The following is a 7501-nucleotide window of genomic DNA, read 5'->3' on the forward strand; positions in this document are numbered from 1 at the left end:
TTCATAGTAGAATTATTTTGCCAGTTGACTTAGAAGTCCCCTTAAGCCATGGTCCCCAAACCCCCGCCCTTGCTCCGCTGACTTTTGAAGCCTTCAGTTTATCCCAGAAACTTCTTTGCTTTTGGTCCAGTCCAGTTGAGCTGACCTTCCATGTATTGAGTATTGTCCTTCCCTTCACCTAAAGCAGTTCTTATCTACTAATTAATCAGTAAAAAACGACAAAAGTATGTGCTCTTCTCAGTTTATACTATTTCTCAAGATCTTATAATAGTGGTCTTATACAATATTTGTCCTTTTGCCTCTGACTAATTTCACTCAGCATAATGCCTTCCAGGTTCCTCCATGTTATGAAATGTTTCACAGATCTGTCACTGTTCTTTATCGATGCGTAGTATTCCATTGTGTGAATATACCACAATTTATTTAACCATTCATCTGTTGATGGACACCTTGGTTGCTTCCAGCTTTTTGCTATTGTAAACAGAGCTGCAGTAAACATGGGTGTGCATATATCTGTTTGTGTGAAGGCTCTTATTTCTCTAGGGTATATTCCGAGGAGTGGGATTTCTGGGTTGAATGGTAGTTCTATTTCTAACTGTTTAAGATAATGCCAGATAGATTTCCAAAGTGGTTGTACCATTTTACATTCCCACCAACAGTGTATAAGAGTTCCAATCTCTCCGCAGCCTCTCCAACATTTATTATTTTGTGTTTTTTGGATTAATGCCAGCCTTGTTGGAATGAGATGGAATCTCATCGTAGTTTTAATTTGCATTTCTCTAATGGCTAATGATCGAGAGCATTTTCTCATGTTAGCTGCCTGAATATCTTCTTTAGTGAAGTGTGTGTTCATATCCTTTGCCCACTTCTTGATTGGGTTGTTTGTCTTTTTGTGATTGAGTTTTGACAGAATCATTTAGATTTTAGAGATCAGGCGCTGGTCGGAGATGTCATAGCTGAAAATTCTTTCCCAGTCTGTAGGTGGTCTTTTTACTCTTTTGGTAAAGTCTTTAGATGAGCATAGGTGTTTGATTTTTAGGAGCTCCCAGTTATCTGGTTTCTCTTCGTCATTTTTGGTAATGTTTTGTATTCTGTTTATGCCTTGTATTAGGGCTCCTAACGTTGTCCCTATTTTTTCTTCCATGATCTTTATCGTTTTAGTCTTTATGTTTAGGTCTTTGATCCACTTGGAGTTAGTTTTTGTGCTTGGTGTGAGGTATGGGTCCTGTTTCATTTTTTTGCAAATGGGTATCCAGTTATGCCAGCACCATTTGTTAAAAAGACTATCTTTTCCCCAATTAACTGACACTGGGCCTTTGTCAAATATCAGCTTTTTCATACGTGGATGGATTTATATCTGGGTTCTCAATTCTGTTCCACTGGTCTATGTGCCTGTTGTTGTACCAGTACCAGGCTGTTTTGACTACTGTGGCTGTATAATAGGTTCTGAAATCAGGTAGAGTGAGGCCTCCCACTTTCTTCTTCTTTTTCAGTAATGCTTTGCCTATCCGAGGCTTCTTTCCCTTCCATATGAAGTTGGTGATTTGTTTCTCTATCACCTTAAAAAATGACATTGGAATTTGGATCGGAAGTGCATTGTATGTATAGATGGCTTTTGGTAGAATAGACATTTTTACTATGTTAAGTCTTCCTATCCATGAGCAGGGTATGTTTTTCCACTTAAGTATGTCCTTTTGAATTTCTTGTAGTAGAGCTTTGTAGTTTTCTTTGTATAGGTCTTTTACATCCTTGGTAAGATTTATTCCTAAGTATTTTATCTTCTTGGGGGCTACTGTGAATGGTATTGATTTGGTTATTTCCTCTTCGGTGTTCTTTTTGTTGATGTAGAGGAATCCAAGTGATTTTTGTATGTTTATTTTATATCCTGAGACTCTGCCAAACTCTTCTATTAGTTTTAGTAGTTTTCTGGAGGATTCCTTAGGGTTTTCTGTGTATAAGATCATGTCATCTGCAAATAGAGATAATTTGACTTCCTCCTTGCCAATCCGGATGCCCTTTATTTCTTTGTCTAGCCTAATTGCCCTGGCTAGGACTTCTAGCACAATGTTGAATAAGAGCGGTGATAAAGGGCATCCTTGTCTGGTTCCCGTTCTCAAGGGAAATGCTTTCAGGTTCTCTCCATTTAGAATGATGTTGGCTGTTGGCTTTGCATAAAAAAAAGATGTCCTTTATTATGTTGAGGAATTTTCCTTCAATTCCTACTTTGGTGAGAGTTTTTATCATAAAAGTGTGTTGGACTTTGTCAAATGCCTTTTCTGCATCAATTGATAAGATCATGTGGTTTTTGTCTTTTGTTTTATTTATGTGGTGGATTACATTAATGGTTTTTCTGATATTAAACCGGCCTTGTATACCTGGTATAAATCCCACTTGATCGTGGTGAATTATTTTTTTGATATGTTGTTGAATTCTATTGGCTAGAATTTTGTTGAGGATTTTTGCATTTATGTTCATGAGGGATATAGGTCTGTACTTTTCTTTTTTTGTAATGTCTTTACCTGGTTTTGGTATCAGGGAAATGGTGGCTTCATAGAATGAGTTGGGTAGTATTCCGTCATTTTCTATGCTTTGAAATACCTTTAGTAGTAGTGGTGTTAACTCTTCTCTGAAAGTTTGGTAGAACTCTGCAGTGAAGCCATCCGGGCCAGGGCTCTTCGTTTTTGGGAGTTTTTTGATCACCGTTTCAATCTCTTTTTTTGTTATGGGTCTATTTAGTTGTTCTACTTCTGAATGTGTTAGTTTAGGTAGGTAGTGTTTTTCCAGGAATTCATCCATTTCTTCTAGGTTTGCAAGTTTGTTAGAGTACAATTTTTCGTAGTAATCTGAAATGATTCTTTTAATTTCATTTGGTTCTGTTGTGATGTGGTCCTTCTCGTTTCTTATTCAGGTTATTTGTTTCCTCTCCTGTGTTTCTTTAGTCAGTCTAGCCAATGGTTTATCAATTTTGTTAATTTTTTCAAAGAACCAGCTTTTGGCTTTGTTAATTCTTTCAATTGTTTTTCTGTTCTCTAATTCATTTAGTTCAGCTCTAATTTTTATTATTTGTTTTCTTCTGGTGCCTGATGGATTCTTTTGTTGCTCAGTTTCTATTTGTTCAAGTTGTAGGGACAGTTCTCTGATTTTGGCTCTTTCTTCTTTTTGTATGTGTGCATTTATCGATATAAATTGGCCTCTGAGCACTGCTATTGCTGTGTCCCAGAGGTTTTGATAGGAAGTATTTTCATTCTCGTTGCATTCTATGAATTTCCTTATTCCCTCCTTGATGTCTTCTATAACCCAGTCTTTTTTCAGGAGGGTATTGGTCAGTTTCCAAGTATTTGATTTCTTTTCCCTAGTTTTTCTGTTATTGATTTCTAGTTTTATTGCCTTGTGGTCTGAGAAGATACTTTGTAATATTTCGATGTTTTGGATTCTGGAAAGGTTTGTTTTATGACCTAATATGTGGTCTATTCTAGAGAATGTTCCATGTGCGCTAGAAAAAAAAGTATACTTTGCAGCAGTTGGGTGGAGAGTTCCGTATAAGTCAATGAGGTCAAGTTGGTTGTTGTAATTAGGTCTTCTGTGTCTCTACTGAGCTTCTTACTGGATGTCCTGTCCTTCTCCGAAAGTGGTGTGTTGAAGTCTCCTACTATAATTGTGGAGGTGTCTATCTCACTTTTCAGTTCTGTTAAAATTTGATTTATGTATCTTGCAGCCCTGTCATTGGGTGCATAAATATTTAATATGGTTATATCTTCCTGATCAATTGTCCCTTTTATCATTATGTAGTGTCTTTCTTTATCCTTTGTGGTGGATTTAAGTTTAAAGTCTATTTTGTCAGAAATTAATATTGCTACTCCTCTTCTTTTTTGCTTATTGTTTCCTTGATATATTTTTTTCCATCCTTTGAGTTTTAGTTTGTTTGTGTCTCTAAGTCTAAGGTGTGTCTCCTGTAGGCAGCATATAGACGGATCGTGTTTCTTTATCCAGTCCAAGACTCTCTGTCTCTTTATTGGTGCGTTTAGTCCATTTATATTCAGCGTAATTACAGATTAGTAAGTGTTTAGTGTTGTCATTTTGATGCCTTTTTATGTGTGTTGTTGACAATTTCATTTTTCCACTTACTTTTTTGTGCTGAGATGTTTTTCTTTGTAAATTGTGAGATCCTCATTTTCATAGTATTTGACTTTATGTTTGTTGAATAATTCATTTTTGTTACTGTTGAAAATATACCCAAAACATACACTCAGGTTTCTGCATGTACAATTCAGTGACATTGACTGCATTCTTTGAGTTGTGCAACTATCCTCACCCTGCTTTTCTGAGCTGTTCCTCCCCCATTAACATAAGCTCACTGCCCCCTAAGGTTTTTTATGAAATCTTTTGTCCATAGGATTTTGATAGCTGATTTTTCACAAGTAGATTGATTGCCAGGTCTTTCTTTGGAAGCCCCTCAGGGTGGACTAGAACCATCAACATTTTGGTTAGCAGCTGAGTGCTTAACCATTTGTTCCACCCAGGGACTAATTTTCTTTTTATTGAAATACTACAAATAACTTCTGCCTTATTTTTGTATTGCTTTGTAACAAATTAATACACTTAGGGGCTCAAAAGATGTATCCTGATCAAAAGTGGGGAAATGTGGAACAGAATTTTGAATTCTTATGGAATTCAGAATTACTGGATCTACTGAGGCTAGAGGGCCCCCAAATCTATTGCTCTGAGAAAATCTTCAAACCATGAACCCAAATTATCCCCTGGAAAAAAAAAAAAAAAACCTGAAGTCATCTTTAAATTGAACAACTGTTTAGCTAAATCAGTAAAGAATGTTCACCATGAGCATTGTACTCTTAAATAATTATCTATATGAGACCAAACTGTCAACATGAACTTGAAAGTATAGATGAGAAGTTCAGGGGATAGTGAGTCAAAGTCAACAGTGGTGAAACAATTTGAGTAGAGATAGTGAGAATGGTGACACAATGTATAGAATGTAACCAGTGTTATTGAATTGTACATGTGGAAATTGGTGAATGGGTATACATTCTGCCATGTATATGTTCAACAAAATTAAAATAAAAAAAGAAAACATGATATCCCCAAGGTACAGGGATAAGTGCGAATGTATCTTTCTAGAAGATGGAGAACTGTGAGTGGTGGTCATTAGAACATAGTTTTCTTTTCTTCTGGGAGGTGTCAAAGTTCAAAGATCCAAAATGGTAGAAACAGAAATTCAATTGGTCAACCTTTCACAAAGGGCCATGCAAAGTATTTTGCCTACCTGCAAATAAGACAGGTCCTATTTTTTTTTATAGGACAAAGTTGAGTGCCATAAAGTCTCCCCGAATTCAAAGTTGTTTAACCAGAGAGAATAGACGGAAGATGAGGAAGGCCAAGGATCTAACCTTGTCCAGGCTCCTGTAAAATCCCCTACATGTTACCAGGAGGTAGCAGAGCAGGAAGAATTAGTTGGTGTCCACATATATCCTCAAATCTAGGACAGCATGGTCCTCCTAAAAATGTCCATCAGTGAGAAAGGACAGCAAGTAAAGGGTATGAACGAGGGTCTGTGGTAGGAGAAAGACCCAAGATCCCCGGTACCACCAGCCTCTTTGCTTAGGAGGGGAGGGAAGAAGAACTAGAACACCAGTGGATTATGGTTTAGTGAGGGGCAAGGTATTAAAACTGTTAGTTGTATAGAAAGTGAGGCCTACTTGGCTATGCAGATGTCTAGGATGCTGTAAGTCCTCCTTAGCACTGATCATAAGAATAAATACACAAGGAAAACATTTAGACTACTTCTGAGAACTCTCTCGGGCATATCAGAAGCACGTCTTGACACAAATTACACTTGCTAGGCTGATTTAAAATCATGATTATTCATTCACTCAATTAATCTTCCAAGTACCAATTCACTGGTCATATTCTGCATAGGTACAACAATGATAAAGTTGGAGCTATCACATTTTTCATTAATTCTGTCTGATCCGCCTCCCCCAATCAATCATCACCATATCAACTCATTTATTTAGCAAATTTACAGCTTACAATCCCATTTAAAATGAGAAAGTGAGGGAGAATAAGTGTGTGTGTTTAAATGATCACTTCTCCTAGTGCCAGCCCAGATCTTTCTTCACACATTGAGTAGAACTCCGCTGATACCATCAGTAAAGCTGTACGTAAAGATCTGCAGAAACTTGAGTGGGAATCTTCGCTCTTGTGACTCATAAAACAAACAGCGTAAGGACGGGCCCTCATTTACAAACGGCACAACACAATCAGAGTTAAGTGACAGGAGGGAAGGTTTGACTGCAGTGTTCTGAGGAATTCAAGATCCGAGAAATGCTAAGAGGAAACGGACCAGCTGAGAGCTGGCTGACATTAGTGAGAAGACCCATAGGGGTAAGGGCTTGGGTGGGAGCTGGGCGGGTGGGAGAAACACCTGCTCCTTTTTTTTTTTTTTTTTAAACGACATATTAGGGCATCTACCATTTCAGGGAAAAAAATATGTATTCCACCTGATGTATGTTTTACGTTCCTAAAAAGTAAATAACTGTTTCAGCCTTTTAAATTCCCTACGAAATTATCAATGAATCATCAGAAAAAAATGCTAATGTCAAAATTAAAATCAAATGAATCACAGTTTCTGGCTGCAAAACAGAAGCACTCTGCTCCATGTTTACACTTTGCTGAAGGCCAATGAGAGGCAGATCCCTCCTCACCCCACCGGGGTGGCCCTTCTCCCCAGCATTCCAGAGGGATGGAAGGAAGTAATTTCTCCCCCTTCACAAGCATTTTCCATGACAGAACTCTTTGGAGTCCCTCCTCCCCAAAAACGCCATCCCATAACCATGGCGAAGGAGAAGCACAACAGGATTTTGGTTCTTATCCAAACTGGCACCTGGGAAGAAAGCTATCTTCAGCACAGACTGCTAGGTTTATGACGACACAGGACCAAATCGCTCTCTCTTTGTATCAAATAAGGTTGGCCTTTCTAGTTCCTCTTTCCCCAACACATTTCTTATCACCACAAAAGATCCTGATTTGAGGAAGAGAAAGAGAGGGATAGAGAGAGAAAGAAGGTAGAATGGTAGAATGTAGTAACAATGTGTATAGGAAGATTCTAATTGTGTCTTTTGAGAATTGAGTAAGTGATGGGGACAAGATTAAAGTTACCTGTTTCTACGTGTGCCAAACAAGAACCCACCCCTTAACCTACCTCATCACTGGACAGCCGTATGGGTCCCAAGCTCCTTTGACACCCAGAGGCCAAAAACCCCCAGAAACATTAGGTAGGAAGACTTCCAGAGAGTTTTGTTTTGGCAACAGCTGCCATGGAGAGTGGTTCTTATTTTCATATCACTGGGGCTGAAAATCTGCCATCCACATGAACTTTCTAGAGATTGTATACAATAAATGGACTTGTGACCCACTCCTGGAAGAGTTCTCTAATTAATCTCCACTAGATTAACAGCCCACCAACCGACTGTCAGTTTGTTGT

Source organism: Loxodonta africana, chromosome 24 (assembly GCF_030014295.1).
Source record: "Loxodonta africana isolate mLoxAfr1 chromosome 24, mLoxAfr1.hap2, whole genome shotgun sequence".
Lineage (NCBI taxonomy): Eukaryota > Metazoa > Chordata > Mammalia > Proboscidea > Elephantidae > Loxodonta > Loxodonta africana.